The sequence below is a fragment of the Bos taurus genome, chromosome 6, assembly GCF_002263795.3.
Source record: "Bos taurus isolate L1 Dominette 01449 registration number 42190680 breed Hereford chromosome 6, ARS-UCD2.0, whole genome shotgun sequence".
In the NCBI taxonomy this organism is placed as follows: Eukaryota; Metazoa; Chordata; class Mammalia; order Artiodactyla; family Bovidae; genus Bos; species Bos taurus.
In genome coordinates, this window is record NC_037333.1 from 85,829,071 (window position 1) to 85,846,244 (window position 17,174).

General features: G+C 37.2%; 1 long non-coding RNA gene and 1 pseudogene across 1 annotated transcript; both read left to right on the forward strand.

Moving 5' to 3' along the window:
• The first annotated feature begins 377 nt into the window (after positions 1 to 377).
• Positions 378 to 1,769, forward strand: LOC787045 (purine nucleoside phosphorylase pseudogene; annotated as a pseudogene).
• Positions 1,770 to 6,507: 4,738 nt separating this feature from the next.
• Positions 6,508 to 11,827, forward strand: LOC104970052 (uncharacterized). The gene is made up of 2 exons (XR_807417.4): positions 6,508 to 6,664; positions 11,687 to 11,827. It is a non-coding gene; the product is annotated as an uncharacterized lncRNA (long non-coding RNA).
• The last annotated feature ends 5,347 nt before the right edge of the window (positions 11,828 to 17,174 follow it).

Genomic DNA, 17,174 nt, shown 5'->3' on the forward strand with positions numbered 1-17,174 from the left:
AAGGCTTCCATATACAGAAAAGCCACACATTGAATTCCTAACTGAGCTACACATCTTACAACTACCTTATAAATGTGTGTGCTGATTCCAGAAATGATTAGAAGAGAAAATATGAGTATCTAGGAAAGTCACCCTCACTACAGGGACACCACTTAAAATGCTAGACTGTAATCATTCCTACTTTCCAAATACTGTTTTGAAGTAAAGAGCATGTAGACACCCGATAGACAGCTAAGTTTGATTGTCTTAAATATAAACCTCCTCACTATGTTTCAGGGTTGCAAATAAACCATAAAGCATCTTTGTGAAAATAAAAAACTACTACCCCTTCTACCAATTTAATACAACCCTTTACAAAAGTTCATGACAGACGCTGGGTGGGTAACACTCGGTTACTGGAGCCAGCTCAGCTCAGAGGAGCAGATATAAACCGAGAAGGGCAAACTCATCGAGAGGGCGTCTGCGGGACCATGGAGAATGGATTTACATATGAAGATTATCAAGACACTGCAAAATGGCTTTTGTCTCATACCGAACAGCAACCTCGAGTGGCAATGATCTGTGGTTCTGGGTTAGGAGGTCTGATTAACAGATTGACTCAAGCCCAGACCTTTGACTACAGTGAAATACCAAACTTTCCCAAAAGTACAGTGCCAGGTCATGCTGGTCGACTGGTGTTTGGGATCTTGAATGGCAGAGCCTGTGTGATGATGCAGGGCAGGTTCCACATGTATGAAGGCTACCCGTTCTGGAAGGTGACGTTCCCAGTGAGGGTTTTCCGGCTTCTGGGTGTGGAGATCCTAGTGGTCACCAACGCAGCTGGAGGGCTGAACCCCAACTTTGAGGTTGGCGATATCATGCTGATCCGTGATCACATCAACCTACCTGGTTTCAGTGGTGAGAACCCTCTCAGAGGGCCCAATGAGGAAAGGTTTGGAGTTCGTTTCCCTGCCATGTCTGATGCCTACGACCGGGATATGAGGCAGAAAGCTCACAGTACCTGGAAACAAATGGGGGAGCAAAGAGAGTTACAGGAAGGCACCTATGTGATGTTGGGGGGCCCCAATTATGAGACTGTGGCAGAGTGTCGCCTGCTGCGGAATCTAGGGGCAGATGCTGTTGGCATGAGCACAGTACCAGAAGTTATAGTCGCAAGACACTGTGGACTTCGAGTCTTTGGCTTCTCACTCATCACAAACAAGGTCATCATGGATTATGAAAGCCAGGGGAAGGCCGATCACAAGGAAGTACTAGAGGCTGGGAAGCAAGCTGCACAGAAATTAGAGCAGTTTGTCTCCCTTCTTATGGCTAGCATTCCACTGCCAGGGCACACCAGTTAACCAGCCCCGGAGTGGGTTGGCCTCTCCATTATGGGATCCGAGGAGCTGCTGCCTACTTCAGCCCTTGCTGGAGTCACATGCCTCTGCCTTAGGTGGCGGCAGAAAGGAGGGTCACTTTCCCTGCTTCTCCCACCAGACCTTACTGGTGCTGAGCCCTCTTCTGGTCAGTTTGTCATCTCAAAATGATTTCCACTCCTATTCCTCTTCAAGAACTGGAGCCCCAACCCTAGCACACATCCAAGGATTTAGTTTGGGGCCCTCAAACTCAGCACAGGAACTATTACTTGCTTAAGATGGTCCTCTCACATTCCTCGGAGCTCAGTTCTGCCTCCTCAGAGCATTGGAGACCATACAGGGAAGAGCCTATTGCTTTTGGATTTTTATGCTATTGTATTTTGAATAAAGAGAAAGATGAAATAAAAAAAAAAAGTTCATGACTTAGTAAGCAGGAAAAAGGCTAGATTTCAACTCTCACTTACCCCTCTTTCTGGGCATCTTTGATCAGTGAGTAACTCATACAAACATATTGGCAGACTTGATATTGTCAATAATGACCAGAGGATGACTATGGCATCTCAACTTTCATCTTACTAGTTTTGGACATCACAGACCAAAACTGATGGAGAGAACATACCTAGGCTCTCCCTCTGTCCCTGACTGCTCTGGTGAAGAGGAAATGTATTCTCTTGTATGTATTCTCTTGTCACTAATGTGACTGCCTGGCTGATAGCTGAGAACACTGTGGTCAGGGACTCTTCTCTGCTTTTCCTAAGCCTGAGTCTTGGACGCTCATGGTCCGGAGACTAATCTCCATTATTCAGCCACCATAAACAACACCTGAAAGGATATTCAGTGAAAGAGGAAACACTTGGGTCCTTCTCCAAAATACTTAGAGATTAATCCAAAGTCTAGAAAAAAACACACTGAGTACTCCAAAAGAGTATTGAAAAGGCCCAAGAAGTAGAGAGCAACCTGAAGGGCTTTCTGTCTGTTAGCTATAAAACGAGCAACTTGCTGCTGTAGAACACAACAAAGGCTTTATCCCTCCTCCTAACAAGACGCTTCTGCTAAAACAGGAAACTGCTTCAACTGACTGACAGTATTTTATGAGCCTTGAAGATTGGTGTGGAAAAGGCCTGCCAAAAGAAACCACTAAATAATTTCAAATTTCATGTCCCAAAGAATAAAGTTTTCTAGAAAGCAAAAAATAATCCAAACAATGATACATCCTTAAAACATGACAATTCAGAGATTCTCACTTCTCATGGACACAGGTGATGTCAACTGTCTGCTAGGGTAATTGAAAGAGAAGGAATTGAAATATCAAAGGAGACTTTTTCTGCTAAATACAGTTTCTCTAACCTTCTGATACCCACTCTTAAGGATATTAACCTGGAGACAGAATCAACTTTATAGACTTTTTTACTTCCAGAAAACTCTATTGTTATCCCAACATAAAAAATGTCTCAACTCCCTGTGTCACTGAGCATTAGATTATGAAAATCTTCTTTTTATTTTAAGTAATAGAGTTTTATGAAGAAGGAAATGGCAACCCACTCCAGTATTCTTGCCTGGAGAATCCCATGGACAGAGGAGCCTGGCAGGCAAGGGTTGGACATAACTTAGCAATTAAACCACCACCAATAAAGTTTTAACTAACAGATAATGTCTTAAGCATAAAAAATAATTCCAAATCAATCTGCCAACTTTGCAAAGTATCTGTACCCAAGGTGTTGGCAAACTGTACAGTTCTTTTGGAAGGAAAAGAAAATCTTTCACGCAGACACTCTACCCTAGATTGAGAAACAAATCTAAGAAACATGATACAGTGCTGAAAACAAAATAAAGGAAAACAGAGGTAGATAGTGTTCTGTCCTTATTTAAACAGAGTATAATCTCATACAAAAGAGAGGAAGAGGAATTAGAAAGAACATGCTGGAGATGGATGACTTCACAGGGCATGAATCTGGGAAGTTTTAACTATAAGAACAGGGAGCTAGACACATACATATTAATGTAAAAGAGAAAAAAGTAAGAGAAAAGCATTCAAAACCTCATGGAGATATTACTTATTAAGAAATCCTGTATCTATTGGTATTAGTTTCCTAGAGCTATCCTAAAAAATGCTTCACACACTTCGTGGTTTAAACACAAAAATGTATAGCGTCACGGTTCTGGCTGTCACAAGCCTGCCTCTGCCTCTGGGTGGGGAGCAGCCAGTACAGAGCCAGCTAGCTCTCCTTTGGTATTCGCTCAATCCTTTGTTCTGTGAGCAGGCCAGGCTGTTAGGTTAGAGCCTTTCGCGTTTGGTTAGAGCCATCCACTGGATCATCGAAAAAGCAAGAGAGTTCCAGAAAAACATCTACTTATGTTTTATTGACTATGCCAAAGCCTTTGACCGTGTGGATCACGACTAACTGTGGAAAATTCTTAAAGAGATGGGAATACCAGAGCACCTGATCTGCCTCCTGAGAAATCTGTATGCAGGTCAAGAAGCAACAGTTAGAACTGGACATGGAACAACAGACTGGTTCCAAACCAGTAAAGGAGAACGTCAAGGCTGTATATTGTCACTCTGCATATATAACTTATATGCAGAGTACATCATGCAAAAGCCCAGGCTGGGTGAAGCCCAAGGTGAAATCAAGATTGCCAGGAGAAATATCGATAACCTCAGATATGCAGATGACACCACCCTTATGGCAGAAAGCAAAGAAGAACTAAAGAGCCTCTTGATGAAAGTGAAAGAGGAGAGTGAAAAAATTGGCTTAAAACTCAACATTCAGAAAACTAAGACCACGGCATCTGGTCCCATCACTTCATTACAAATAGATGGGGAAACAATGGAAATAGTGATTTTATTTTGGGGGGCTCCAAAATCACTGCAGATGGTTACTGCAGCCATGAAATTAAAGGATGCTTGTTCATTGGAAGAAAAGCTATGACCAACCTAGACAGCATATTAAGAAGCAGAGACATTACTTTACCAGCAAAGGTCCATCTAGTCAAAGCTATGGCTTTTCTAGTAGTCATGTATGGATGTGAGAGTTGGACTATAAAGAAAGCCGAGCACCAAAGAATTGATGCTTTTAAACTGTGGTGTCGGAGAAGACTCGAGAGTCCCGTGGACTGCAAGGAGATCCAATATGTCAGTCCTAAAGGAAATCAGTCCTGAATATTCATTGGAAGGACTGATGGTGAAGCTGAAACTCCAGTACTTTGGCCACCTGATGCAAAGAACTGACACATTGGAAAAGACCCTGATGCTGGGAAATATTGAAGGTGGGAGAAGAAGGGGACGACAGAGGATGAGATGGTTGGATGGCATCACCAACGTGATGGACAAGAGTTTGGGTAGGCTCTGGGAGTTGGGATGGACAGGGAAGCCTGGCATGCTGAAATCCATGAGGTCACAGAGTCAGACATGACTGAGCACCTGAACTGAACTGAACTGACACGGTTCTGGAGCCTAGAACTTCAAAAACCAAAGTGTGGGCAGGGCCTTGCTCCTCCTGAGGAAAGAATCCTTGCTTGCTTCTCCCACTTCCTGTTAACTCAAATCATCCCTTGGCTTATGGCAGCATAATTCCCATCTCTGCCTGTCTTCTGACAACATTCTCCTTGAGTCTGTATGTGACCATCTTCTCAAGAGGACATATCATAATAGAGCCTACTCCAGTATGACCTCACCTTAACTGATTACATCTGCAGTGACCCTACCTCCAAATAAAATCACACTCTGAGTTACTGGGAGTTAGGATTTCAACATATCTTTTGGAGAGCAGAGGCTTAATTTAAGCCATAACATAATTTAACATGCATCACTTGTCATCTTTTTCCTAAAATCATGTCAAATAATACTTGCTGCTGATCCCGTGTATCCACTACCTGTGTTAAAGTAAAAGTTTGCATTTTAGCTAATTAGCTAATCATCTGGAATTAATAAATATTAACATTATTAAAACAAGGCAAATTTGTATTTTAAACTAACAAATTTCAGAAGCATGCACCAGAGTTCAAAGACTCCAGAACACAAAAACTTTCCAAACTAAGTTTCTAGCTTTCTTGTGGTAACTATAAGTAGGCTCCCAAAAAATAATAGAGACTATGTCACACTGGTTCTTTCACTTTCCTAGAAGTTAATATTAAGAAGCTTAGATAACAAACCATGAATGGCTAGATGCAAGAGAAAAGGAAAGAGAGAGAAACACAGCAGAGTATAACAGAGGACTAAATCATGAGATATTAAACAATAATCAAAGCTCAGAATGGCTTCATAAAGGAATGAAATGTGAGCAGTTTTGTTTTGATGGATAAGTAGACAAATATTACATGAGAAGCAGAATCAAAAAGAAGTGACAGAGCTCCAAGAGTGAAGTGAGCGATATGCATAAAAGTTGTGAAAAATTCCTATTTAAATTGCACATCTAATAGTTCACATATTCCTCTACGTATTTTTGAAATATAGGAAGGTGGAATGTGACCAAGTCAACAGTACCTGAAGTTACAGTTTCCATTTCAAGAAGAAATTCTGTCTTCCATCAAATAGAACAAAATCAGGTTCAGCAGGCAGACATTAAGTACCTGATTTTCACAATAGTCTATGTTGAAAGCTATGGTCAGTACAAAGGTGATCAAAACACCAAATATGTCCCTAACTAAGTGGGCAGGTCAGACAGACATCCACGTTACTGTAATAAAAGGCATACTGAGGTGGGTGCAAAATAAGATAGTGCAATGGGATTTATACAACAAACAAAATGGGCTCCTTTCACTAATATTTTATAGTGTCTCTCATACCTTCAATCTTATTATTCTTTCCCCGTGTGCACATTACATCTTGGATAAAATGGGCATGATTTATAAAGGGTATTTTTTTTTTATTAAAACCACTAGACATTTTTAAGAAGCATGGAAAGCTCAGTCTTTGAGACCCCACTGGCACATAGATTACCTAAACTTCCAGGAAACTGAACTCAGGCACAGAAAAACCTGGCGCGGTGAATCACAGCGCACTTGTTCCTCTGGAGGAAGACAAAGGACAACTGTCAAACGCAGTAAATGACAACTATCTATTCTCTTATTTCAGCAGAACTCTTCAATCCAGTCATGACCTTCTCTTCCAGCAGAATATTTGCTATCTTCAAAAAGAACGGAATAGGGAAAATGGCAGGCTATAAAAACCATTGTTGAGGCCTGGTTCTTCTTACTCCTGTCCCCAGTCTTCACTTACCCTTGGACTGTGAACATGCTCAAGCACAGTAATGGACCGGAATCCATTTAACTAATAATTTAACCACATCGAGAAGGAAGAAGCCACAAGGGTAGGTACTGGTCATTTTCTAAATCTGAAAAGAGGTACTGGTCATTTTCTAAATCTGAAAAGAGACCCAGATTTAGTTCTTTAAACTTTGAATTTTTCAGTTAATGGAAAATTTTTCAAGCACTCTGATAGAATGAACTTCTGATATGCTTTTAATGAAAGTGCAGAGAGTGTTGCTGTTGTTCTTATATATTTGTAAAATATGTGACAAGAAACATGATAAAGAATATCATTCATTCATTAAATTCTTCTTCATTCTTAAGGGAATCATTTTTCTTTTATGATTTTCAGGCTACTTTTATAACTTCCATTTTGGTATTTCTTGTTTCATAGTTTCACTATAATATATAATTATATAATACATATGCACTGCAGGCAGACTCTTTACTATCTGAGCCATCAGGGGCTCCTTTATTTGGCATTAGCTTTCATAAATCTAAGGGTTGCTGTCTTTAGCAATTTTATAAAATTGCCAGCATTATCTCTCAAATAATATCTCTATCACTTTCAATTTCTTTTCTTTCTGGGATTCCAAAACAGATACATTATTCTAGTCCCTGTGGCTCTATCTTCTATGTCTTTTAACAGTTTTTATATCATCTACTTATTTTCTCCTATATTGCATTCTGGATAGCTTCTTCATACTTATCTTTTGTTCACTTTTGAGTTGCACCTAATCTGAAGTTAAATACATTCACTGTGTTTTTTTAGTTCAATTTATGGGGTTTTTTCCATTTCTAGAAGATAATTTGCTCATTTTAAAATTTACTTTGTTTTTTTTCATGGTGCTTTGTTCCTGCATGTCTTTTCAAGAACATCTTTACATTTGTATCTGATAATTCCATTAACTGAAGTCCTTTGAAGGTCTAATACAGCTATTTGTTTCTGCTGATTCACCTTGACATGCTTTGTGTACATGTGGGGTCAGTTATTTTTGACTGTGAACTTCTTATTCTTTGTGGCCTGGAATGAAGATAAATTCTTTCAGAAAAGTAATTTAAATTAAGGCTACAAAACCGTAAGAGTGACAGCTTGTTTTCCAAATTCTCAACATTAATATCCTCTTTTTTACTCAGCACCAAGTATCTAGTTAGCTGATGTTTTTCCCGCCCTTCATTAGATTAGATCCATTCTGTTACAATAGAGAGTCACTCTGTATTCTGTTTTAGTACTTCTCTTGATCTGAAAGTCATTGGTTCATACCTCTGCCTGTTAGAAAATCTATACATCTCCTGATACTATAGGCCTTCTTGATCCTTCTTGCCAAAAGTGACCTCTAATTGTCATTTCATGATATGTGTTATGTCAGGTCCAGATAATCTTCCCCTTTATGTTTGTAATTCCAAAAAATGTCATTGTTTCTATTTTTTGTTCAAAATATCAAGTGATTTATTTTCTGTGAATATTTGCTTATTTTCTCAGTCAAAACCAACTAGTTCTTTGCCTACTCATCTTACTGCTCATCATTTTGTTTACTATATTTGTCCTTTATTTCTGTGATCTCCCTTTCTCACTACACTAATAAGTGTATCCCACAATATACAAACTAGGAATAAGACAGCCACCAAAACCTGAAGATGCCCATGCCCTAGTGATGAAAGTAATATGGTATGGTATGCTAATAATGATTTTGCTCCAAACTGTCTACTCAAAGATAGTTATATTCAAACGCATCTAGGGACACGAAGAATAGGCACCAAAACCAGTTTTTCTCAAAAATTTTGCATATTTACCCTTATTCACTGTTTTACTGGGCTTCCCAGCTGGCACTAGTGGTAAAGAACCTGCCTGCCAATGCAGGAGACATAAGAGACTCAGGTTCAATCCTGGGATCAGGAAAGTCCTCTGGAGGAGGGCAAGGCAACCCACTTCATTATTCTTGCCTAGAGAATCCCGTGTCAGAGGAGTCTGGTGGGCTGCCATCCATTGGGTCACAGAGTCAGACACAACTGAAGTGACTTAGCATGCATTCAAGGACTGTTTTACCTTCTCTCCTTGGACCAAGTGCTGCCATGTCTGCAAAGGCTTGAAAAATGGTTTAGAATTGACAGAATGTGATATAGAAAAAATCAATTCCAGTAGCCAACTTTTGTGAAATACCTACTATGTGCCTACTGTATCCTAACTACATTTTTATTTCATTTAACCTTCAAAAGAAACTTAAAAAGAGATACCATTATTGTAACTCCACAATTTATACATTATGATCTGAATTATGGACTAGTTAGAAAGAAAAGTGTCCCAAGGTTACACAACTGGTCAGTGGCAAAACCACAATGCTAAGCAGATGCATTTGGTACCAGTCTGTGCTTTTAAATATTAACATACATAGAACTGAAATCAGGAAGCTTAATTCCTCCAGTTCCATCCTTCTTTCTCAAGATTGCTTTAGTTATTCAGGATCTTTTGTGTTTCCATATGAATTGTGAAATTTTTTGTTCTCGTTCTGTGAAAAATGACACTGGTGATTTTATAAGGGTTACATTGATTCTGTAGATTGCTTTGGGTAAGTGCGTATAGTAATTTTCATAATATTGATTCTTCCAATCCAAGAACATGTTATCTTTGATTTCTTTCATCGGTGTCTTATAATTTTCTGTATACAGTTCTTTTGTCTCCTTAGGTATGTTTATCCCTAGGTATTTTTTGTTGTTGTTGTTGCAATGGTGAGTGGAATTAATTCCTTAATTTCGCTTTTTGATTTTTCATTGCTAGTGTACAAGAATTCAAGGGATTTTAGTGTATTAATTTCGTATCCTGCAACTTTACTAAATTCACTGATTAGCTCTAGTAATTTTCTGATAGTATCTTTAGGATTTTCTGTATATAGTTCCATGTCATCTGCAAATAGTGAGAATTTTACTTCTTTTCCAATCTGAATTCCTTTTATTTCTGTTTCTTCTTTGATTGCCATGGCTAGTACTTCCAAAACTATGTTGAATAATAGTGGTAAGTGTAGGCTCCCTTGTCTTATTCCTAATCTGGAAGGAAATTCTTTCAGTTTTTCACCATTGAGAATAATGTTTGCTGTGGGCTTAGTATTGCATATGACTTTTATTATGTTGAGGTATGTTCCTTCTCTATCTCTCAGTAATAAATAGTTCTCTATTTCAGTTTTTCAAAGTCAACTTAAGAAACATAAAAGAAACACCATAAACCAAAGTCAATTTGTTTAAAAAGGAACTTAACATGGACTACAAATCATTTTAGTTATTAGTCAATAGTGACTCAATAGTGTGGGCAGCTGTTCAAACAAATGAAGTTGGCTGAGCCTGTGCTAACAGACTTGCTGAGGCTACAATGACCTGTGTACACCCACCTCAAAAGGCTGTATTAACAGAAGGGGAATTAATAACACAACATGCTCAGAAATGATCTTAGCACACAATAAACACTCACGAAATATTGCTGTTGTTCAGCCTCTAAGTTGTGTCTGACTCTTTACGAACCCATGAACTGCAGCACACCAGTCTTGCCTGTCCTTCACTGTCTCCTGGAGTTTACTCCAACTCATGTCCACTGGTTGGTGATGCCATCCAATCATCTCATCCTCTGTCGTCCCCTTCTCCTCCTGCCTTCAATCTTTCCCAGCATCCGGGTCTTTTCCAATGAGTTAGTTCTTCACATCAGGTGGCCAAAGTATGGGAGCTTCATTAGCATCAATATAAAAATAAAATAGCAATAAAATCCAGGAACACATTAACAGAGAACACTGAAAAAATTTAAAATGTTCAGTAGAAAAAAATCAAAGAGGTGAATGTGATTTGAGAACATTTTTATCTGGAAAAGGAATGGTAAGGAAACAATATTAATATCAATGTTATTAATATTTATATTGATATTAATATTTAAACTAAAGCAGAGAAATCTTAAGGTGGTTCTGATGTGAACTATCAAATACTTGTTCAATCAGTGAATACTTTTGTGGTCCTTTTTTATGAAAGACATTATAATTGACGAGGAGAGAAAGTAATGTATAATTTCTGGCAAGGAATTAAATTTCAGTGGAGTAAAATAATATGGTATACAAATAAATAACTATACTTCAATACAAAATAAAATAGATATCACTCCCTAATAAGAAATCACTTTTGGCAAGAAGAATCAGGAAATACCTATAGTGTCAAAGAATGTGCAGGATTTCTGACAGTCAGAGATGTGAACCAACATCTTTCACACCCAAAGTTACTAAAGCAACATACAGAACTAGTAAAGCATGTCCAAAATGAAGCATACAAAATGCAGAATTTCAAAGTTTAGATTACAGACTTGGATGGAATCATAAAGAGATAGAAATGACCAATTCTGGATTCTAAGAAAATTCAAAATATTTAATTTCAAAAAACAAATTCTTGAATTGGAGAATGGGAGTATTTTTGCAATGAAACTTCTAAGATTAGAGGATCTTATTGTAAAGATTAATTAGTAATTTGTCTGGAAGATGTGCCTAGAAGGATTAAAGAAAATGTAGTAGAGAAATGTTATATGGAAAAGTATTGTACAATAGTCTGTTTCTCTTTATATCATCTTTATATAAATATATATATATTATTTTATAAACATGTAAACTATATTTTATATAGTTTATAAATATACATTTATGTTTTCTATATTTATTAATATATGTTCTCTAGTCAGCATATATTGAGCACCTAAAATGCACAAGTCCCTTAGTTAAAGGCTCTGAATATAATTCTGCCTTGTCTTCTAGGAGTTGGAAGTATTGCCGACTAATAGAGAACTCAAGGCTTCTCATTCTCCTCCATTGCACCAGTCAAGGGTAGAAGATGTGGCAGGCTTTGTGACTCTGGGCTGGTAGCCACAGTGTGGCATTTGGAGAGTCCTCTTGAAATAAAACTCTACTTCTAACACAATAGCAGTCTCAGAGAAAAGAGTTTTTCCTATCATCTAATAATAATAGAGTTTTACTCAATGTATAAGAAACTTAGTCAAGATTTTGAATTCATGAAATTTTAAATGAGAGGTTATTTAAGCTAAATACTTCTCCTTTCTCTTCCTATAGACAAGTATGAAACAAGAGAGACAAACAGGCTAAAAAAAAAAAAAAAAACAGACTACATGTGAATTCATCTGCACAAGCATCAGATTCACTTCAGCCTGTACCTTCCTTGGCAAAAAATGGTTGGATTGCCACACAGCTAAATTCATCTGCTTGACAAAAACTTGGAGAGTCTCAACCCTATTTAAATTGCACTGGTCCAAAGGGATTTCCAAAGATAAAACCTAGTCAAAGCTCTCCAGCCAACCAAAACATCATAAGAATACAACTATTAAACAACAATTGCATCAAGTAAAAAATCCTAAAAGAAAGCAAAATGAGCAGAGAAAATATCGTTTCAACGCTAGTGAAATACAAGCAAACAAAAACCCAGATGCTGTAAACCACAAACAAAAGCAAATGGACAAAAGAGCTTAGTGATAGCCAAACACAGCCCTCATTCACATAGTCGTCTACCAAATCCTCATCAAAAATCTCCTGCACCACAGAGTAGCCAACAAATCAAAGCCCCAGAAATTCAGCAGCTCATCAAAAACCTAAAATGACCAAATCACTCTAGCAGTATCAATAAATTATTTACAATTTTCACTAAACCTAAATTATAATACACATTTCACTCTATAACTGTCTGCATAGAGTCTATTAGACCTTTCTTGTTATTCATACTTTGTACTCAGAAGACAAATCCCTGTGTGAGACATATTAGGGTCCATCTTTCTATGACTGCGGGGAAACTACCTTAAAGTCATTGTAAATTGACTTCACTTGAGCCAATGTCTTTCCTTTTCTATTTTGATTATGGTCAGCTAATCAAAGAAAATAATTTCTTCATGTTCAGAGTTATCTTGGTTCCTTTTTTCTATTTAGCACAAAAGAAAAGAAAAATTATGGATTTCCAGCATTTCCACACAAGTTGCCCAGTGACTTTCTTTCTAACTAGAGGCCCCTGTTTTATTTTGTTTTAATTGGACAGCAGTTCTGAGAGTCTCTACTTCCTTTGTAATGTTTAACTTTTCTGTCTCTTAAATCAGATGAAACTTAAAAACAAAATGGGACCTAATTAACCTTAAAAGCTTCTGCACATCAAAGGAAACTATTAGCAAGGTGAAAAGACAGCCTTCAGAATGGGAGAAAATAATAGCAAATGAAACAACCGACAAACAACTAATCTCAAAAATATACAAGCAACTACTACAGCTCAACTCCAGAAAAATAAACGACCCAATCAAAAAATGGGCCAAAGAACTAAATAGACATTTCTCCAAAAAAGACATACAGATGGCTAACAAACACATGAAAAGATGCTCAACATCACTCATTATCAGAGAAATGCAAATCAAAACCACTATGAGGTACCATTTCACACCAGTCAGAATGGCTGCGATCCAAAAGTCTACAAATAATAAATGCTGGAGAGGGTGTGGAGAAAAGGGAACCCTCTTACACTGTTGGTGGGAATGCAAACTAGTACAGCCACTATGGAGAGCAGTGTGGAGATTCCTTAAAAAACTGGAAATAGAACTGCCTTATGATCCAGCAACCCCACTGCTGGGCATACACACTGAGGAAACCAGAAGGGAAAGAGACACGTGTACCCCAATGTTCATCGCAGCACTGTTTATAATAGCCAAGACATGGAAGCAACCTAGATGTCCATCAGCAGATGAATGGATAAGAAAGCTGTGGTACATATACACAATGGAGTATTACTCAGCCATTAAAAAGAATACATTTGAATCAGTTCTAATGAGGTGGATGAAACTGGAGCCTATTATACAGAGTGAAGTAAGCCAGAAGGAAAAACATAAATACAGTATTCTAACACATATATATGGAATTTAGAAAGATGGTAACAATAACCCTGTGTACGAGACAGCAAAAGAGACACTGATGTATAGAACAGTCTTATGGACTCTGTGGGAGAGGGAGAGGGTGGGAAGATTTGGGAGAATGACATTGTAACATGTAAAATATCATGTAAGAAACGAGTTGCCAGTCCAGGTTCGATGCACGATACTGGATGCTTGGGGCTAGTGCACTGGGACGACCCAGAGGGATGGTATGGGGAGGGAGGAGGGAGGAGGGTTCAGGATGGGGAACACATGTATACCTGTGGTGGATTCATTTTGATGTTTGGCAAAACTAATACAATTATGTAAAGTTTAAAAATAAAATAAAATTAAAAAAAAAAAGAAAATAAAACAAAGAAGAAAAAAAAAAAAAAGAAACTTAAAAACAGTATTTTTCTCAGCAATTGTTTAGATAAAGGATTAGATTTATTTTAATATTTTATTACATAAAAGTTAAATTACAAGCATTTTAATATATTTAACATATTTCATAACATTTCTTATCCTTTCCTGGAGGAAAAAAACCTGACATTTAAAGGGAAAAAATTTCAAGCAAGTTTTTTAGAAGACATACTGCATTTTAAAAGCCCTTTTCATCATAGCTGTCAATTGACCCTCTTCTTGTGTTCAGAAAGTGAAATTCTACCCTTTACAAAAATTCACAAGTCACAGATGTAGAAAACAAACTTAGGGTTACCAGAGGGGAAAGCGAGGGAGGGGGGATAGATTAGGAGGTTGGGACTGACATATACACACTACTACTTATAAAGTAGATAACTAATAAGGACCTACTGCATAGCACAGGAAACTCTACTCAGTATTCTGTAATGGCCTATCTGGGAAAAGAATCTAAAAACAAGTGGAGATATAGATATAGATATAGATATAGATATAGATATAGATATATGTATAACTGACTCACTTTGCTATACAGCAGAAACTAACACAACATTGTAAATGAACTATACTGTAATAAAATTTTTTAATTCATAGGATTAAAGAAAATGCCAGAAAGATCACTGCCACCTCCAACTGCTTTTCTATTTATTACATATCTGCATTAAAATGATAAGGTAATGAAATACAAATGCTGTTAATTAACTTCCCAACTCAAACTGAGCAATTCTTTTATGGAAAAGCCTACCTAACAATAGAAAGATGCCAAGAACTACCTCCCCTATGTTTTTCCGTGAATATTCACAGATCTCGCTATCCTCTAAAAGCAGGTTTCTTTCCCTGTCCATTAAGTCCAAGACTGTCTTATCCTATGTCTTTTTCTCCTATTCCAATACAGAACCCCATCTTTAAAGTAGCCATAAAACTTCAGAGGCAGACGTGGCAATCATGAAAGTAATTGTAATTTCTCTCAATGAAGAAGAACCTTACTCAGTGGAATGAGTTAGCTTACATTTTGCTGAATCCAAGCCAGAAGGAAATAATCAAAATGAAATCTTGAAGTCAAAAAAAAAAAAAAGGAAAAAAAAAGATTTCCACGCTAAAAAGGGTTAGTTTTAGAAAACTGAAGCCAGAGGTACATAGCTGATACAAAAGGTGCAGTCATGGCAAAGAAAGATTGACAAGCTAACTTAAGTGGGAGAAATGGAAAATACCAAATGAACCATTTTATTGGAAAGAACATACTATTTATTTAACCTTCCTCTAATGAACATACTTAAAGAAAGCAGTATTAAGATGATTTCAATGTTACCATTATCCATTGTTAATCTATCGGCTTTGTTTTGTTAAGCAAAATGAATGCCCCCACAGATTTCCAGAACACTGTGCTTGCTTTTGATAATTGCTCTACTACTGCTGCTGCTAAGTCGCTTCAGTCATGTCTGACTCTGTGCGACCCCATGGACGGCAGCCCACGAGGCTCCACCTTCCCTGGGATTCTCCAGGCAAGAACACTGGAGTGGGTTGCCATTTCCTTCTCTGGATAATTGCTCTAGATTATGGTTAATTGTGAACTATATAGAAATACATGGAAAGTAAAAAGGATTTAGGCACATTTAAGACATTAGGACTGATACTATGGATAAAATAAGCAGTAGCAGAAAAAATCAAAAACTAAAGAAGATGCACATACTTTTTGTTGCTTTTCTCCTTGCATATATAGACAAAAAGTGATTATATAGTTCCTGCCAGGGCTAGCCAAAGCTGAAATACTGCTCTCCACTACTTTTTAGGCCAGTCTTTTGTAGTGTCATTACCAAATTCTTTTGCTCCTAACTCCAAATTATTTCTCTAAACCTTGAAGTGGATTCCACAGTGTCTCCCATCCTGCTAAGAACTTTCTCAAAACTCTAACGAAAGTCAACTGTCAATTTTAGTAAAAATAGAAGGTACATTTAAAACATCAAAAACAAATCCTAAAATAATATTGATATGATAAAAGCTATCTTAATCCACTGATTGAAATAATTGATGATCTACATATTCTAATTATATTTCACAAACTACTTAGAAAGTATAAAAGGATCAGGGTAGAAAGAAGGTTGGTAAAAAGTTTGATGATCTGAAGTAGAGCTGATGTAATAATAATAGAAATAAAGGGCACAATAAATGTAATGCACCTGAATCATCCTGAAACCAGCCCCTGCTCCCCCTGATCTGTGGAAAAATGGTCTTTAAAAAACAACAGTCTTTTACTATGAATTCTATTTTAATGGACTTTTCAACATCTGTCCTGATTGAATCAAATAAGAAGATTTCTCCCTCCTGACTATGAAGCAGTCTGGTATGGAAGTGAGAATGTAGTGAGGAGCAGAAAATCAGCTGTGGCTTTTCTATTTCAAAACAGCAGAACTCAATGGGCAGAATACTGTAAGGTTATCATGTTATGCAACATATCAAAATACCTGGTGCTAATCCAAATTAAGGCATAATGGTGATTTATAGTCTATATGTCAGTAATTTTCTTATTTTCCAAATTTTTTATGATTGACATATGCTGCTGTATAATCATGAGTTCCTAAAATGTCAAGTGACAACAACAATGCAAGATACTAAAAGAACAATAGTCGTTATTTATTGAAAAATAAAATATGAAAGACATGGACTAGGTTATAATATGTTATTTTATGCTTTTCCAATATTCAAAAAAATTGAATCTGCTATCTCCAGGCATGAACTAAGACTGGAAATTATTAGTTATTTCTGGAAATCATCATTAGATATCAACAACTAAGTGGGCAATAGCTTAAGATGATTGATAATTATTCTGATGATGCCATGGACTCAGAAAAACTTGTTTCACATCAATAAAAATTCTATTTCACAGTCAATTTTGACAACAATAAGCATATTGTAAATACATATGACTGGTTACTTGGGCTTTCGTGGTGGCTCGGTGGTAAAGAAGCTTCCTGCAGTGCAGGAAACTTGGGTTCAATCTCTAGGTGGAGAAGGTCCCCTGGAGAAGAAAATGGCAACCCACTCCAGTATTTTGCCTAGGAAGTCCTATGGACAGAGGAGCTTGGCAGGCTGCAGTCCATGTGATGGCAAAGGGTCAGACATGACTTAACAACTAAACAACAACTACAATCAAAAAAGAGGGAAAGGAATTGATATATCCATATGCACAAACTCAGTGCTATGCCAAAAATTACTTCTACTTCCCACTGATGGCAATTTAATAG